Here is a 2,922-nt window from a genome sequence, read left to right on the forward strand (position 1 = left end):
AGAAGAGTAAAGGATAGCTCAGCACGCACCCCAGCACCCACATGGAATGCCCAAATCCCTCTGTCTCATGTTCCAACCAGGAGTCATGCCTTCATACTTTTCCCAATCCATGACTAAGAGCCTTGCCTGTAAAATGGGAACTGAAAATATTTTGGGTACACAGACATAAAGGAGAGTGGTGCATTCAGTGCTGTATTACTGCTTAAGGCCATCTACCTAAACCAGCCATCCCCTGCAGTGCACACTTGTGAGGAAATACAATGTTGTACCGATATCCATTAATGGCTGAATGCAACTGAGAGAGCAGAAGAGGAAAGAGAGAATAAAAACTAGGGAACACAGAGTGTACTTTTCCCTACAGGCAATGCTAAATGGAAAAGTCGTGCGCTGCGCAGCTTACATACGTCAGTTCTGAGATCTTTCCTTCTGCAAAAAGTGAAGAGACAAGCACTGGTAGAGAATGAATGACACAGACACGTCCTCTGCCTACAAAAGCTTTCTTTGAAGTGGGGGTACCTTAGGCATCTCAGAAGCAGATGTATTTGACAAAAAACCTGATGTTCACAACTCTAAGTGAACGGCAGAACAAAAGCAACATGCAGGGATAAACAGAGTTCACATCAGGCCATGGGATCCGGCTTGCAGTTCAAGGTTATCCAACACTGCTGTGGCTTGCAATCCCCGAGGACAGGCAGCGGTGGGTTCTGTTGTTGTTTTCACCAGGGCACAGCTTCCTGAACACGAAGAGCCTCTCTGGCTCCGTCCGCAGGCTCTGGAGTGGATGGGGCAGCAGCTGTTCTAGGTGCTCTTTCCTTCCAGCACCGATGCCCTGACACTAAACTTCAGGCCTCCCAGCCAGCTGCAAAATGCCATCTCAGTGCTTATCTGTGATAAGGCATATTCAGCCTCACCATAAGCCTACTTATATCACTTGCAAAACACTCAGTAATACCATCAGCAGAATCAAAACTCTAAGCTTGGCAAATTTCCCCCCCCTTCCAATAAATACTGAATTGCTTTAACTAGATATTTACATCCTACACCCCTGGACCCTTGCCTCAAGCCTCCAAGTCCTTTCTGTGAAGCTGCTTCAGTCTCTGTGCAAAGAAGAAAGAGAATGTCATAACATCCCCTGGGTGCTGGTTGAAAAGCTGCCTGCAGTCCAACCTCCAGCCCTCCAGAGCTGGGGGAGTCTGTCTTGGACACCACAAGGACAGAGGTCCCATTGCCTCTGTGGGCAACCTGCTCCCACCTGCGTGACCCTCGTGCAGAAAGCACTTAGCAGGTTTGCTGTTCTTGTACAGAAAAGCCAAAGGGTCACTGTATGATGCCTCTAACAAAAGAAAAGATTCATACACTAAATTAAATGTATCTTGATATTTTTTTCTAGTTTTTCTTTCTGACAAAAGCCTGACAAAGAAGTCAAAAGGAAAAATGTTCCAATTTGTAACAACTTACATAGAAGTCATTTCAAAAATCTCTCACTGGTCACATGCTGTTTTCATTACTTTCACCCAATTAAATTTTGGCTGTGAGACCGCATTTTAAAACCTGACCTTCCACTGAAGTTGAGCTGTTATTGACTTTTTTTGGAAAAAAGCCCAGCCTATTAAGAGTAACAGCGAGTTTCAATTCCTCTTAACTTATTTTTCTCCGTTTTTGAATGTGTTTACTTTGATTTATGATACAGCACCCAAAATACCTAACTCTAGAATGGAGCTCAACTCCAGCTTTCAACTAATTAAAGAAATTATCACATGTACAAAACAGAAATTACTGCCTAAAGATACAGCTGGTAAACCAGAATGACAGAAGCAATTGCCTGGAAGTACGCCCGATCCCCACTGAGTCTGTATATTCTCAGAACTACAGGGCATGCAGCAACACCTCCCTCAACCCCAAAGCAAGGCTCTTTTATTCATACCTGAGATGTAGAAGAGGCTTGGAAGGCTCACACCTGCTGCTTTCAAGGCACCCTGTGTATGGGTTGCAGGAGAGCCGGGCAGAGCGCTCAGCAGCCTCTCAGGCACTAAATCAAGGAACAGCTTTATGGCCCATGACCAACACCTCACTCGTGCTCCACCCAGAAACCCTGCAGGTGAGCAGCATGCTCCCACCCTGCCACTTCTGCCCTCCCAGCCAGCTACGCCTCCTCATAAAGCCAGCTGCTTTAATTTCCAACCGGATTTAAAGGCTAACCTTGATGCCTCACTACTTCCAATGGGACAGAGCCAGGGTGCCCCGTTCCCTTGGCCAAGTGACCTTCAAACCCGCAGACCCCAAAAGCTTTCCCAGGAATCACAGAGCTCCTCCAGCAGGCAGCAACTCTGGGCTGTGAATTGGGATGTCTGCACGAAGCTGAGCTTTTATACCATAAAACGTTTCAGGTGCAGTTTGCACGTGACATTCTGCAAACTAAAATAAATAATTAGAGGCATAATAATACAGCTGGCACACGCTTCTCTCAGCCCCAGGAGCTTGCTGTAAGAATAGCTTGGTCTTCCCACTCATCCGGTAAGTGGTTCAGCTAGAATCACAGTGCTAGCACACATTATCCTCTCCAGAAATCACGCTTTACTGAGATATGTCAGGGTACACCCATGGAAAACATGTCTTCACACAGCTGCCACAGGGTTTAATAATGAAATCCGGGCATATTCATTAAAAAAATAAATAAGTAAAGGCAAAAACGAAGCATGCCTACTTGGCAACGCTGCCTTACTCATTCATGAAAGTAGCAACACAGTGTTACGAAGAGCCGGTCGCATTTCCAGCACAAATAGATCCCAGAGCTCAGCCAGTACCGATTGCAGGGTGAAACCGAGGATCAAAGGGCTCTGCCTGCAAGCCATTTTCCTTAGAAGAAGGACAAAATTGGGCCAGAACATTAAAATTACATAAATGAAAAGCAGAGAACTACTT

General features: G+C 45.8%; 1 long non-coding RNA gene across 1 annotated transcript; it reads right to left on the minus strand.

Moving 5' to 3' along the window:
- Positions 1–481: 481 nt before the first annotated feature.
- On the minus strand, positions 482–2,915 carry LOC116216701. The gene is made up of 2 exons (XR_004160007.1): positions 1,925–2,915; positions 482–1,097 (listed from the first exon to the last, which is right to left on the minus strand). It is a non-coding gene; the product is annotated as an uncharacterized LOC116216701 (long non-coding RNA).
- Between the last annotated feature and the right edge of the window lie 7 nt (positions 2,916–2,922).

This window comes from Meleagris gallopavo, chromosome 5, assembly GCF_000146605.3.
Source record: "Meleagris gallopavo isolate NT-WF06-2002-E0010 breed Aviagen turkey brand Nicholas breeding stock chromosome 5, Turkey_5.1, whole genome shotgun sequence".
NCBI classification, from domain to species: Eukaryota; Metazoa; Chordata; class Aves; order Galliformes; family Phasianidae; genus Meleagris; species Meleagris gallopavo.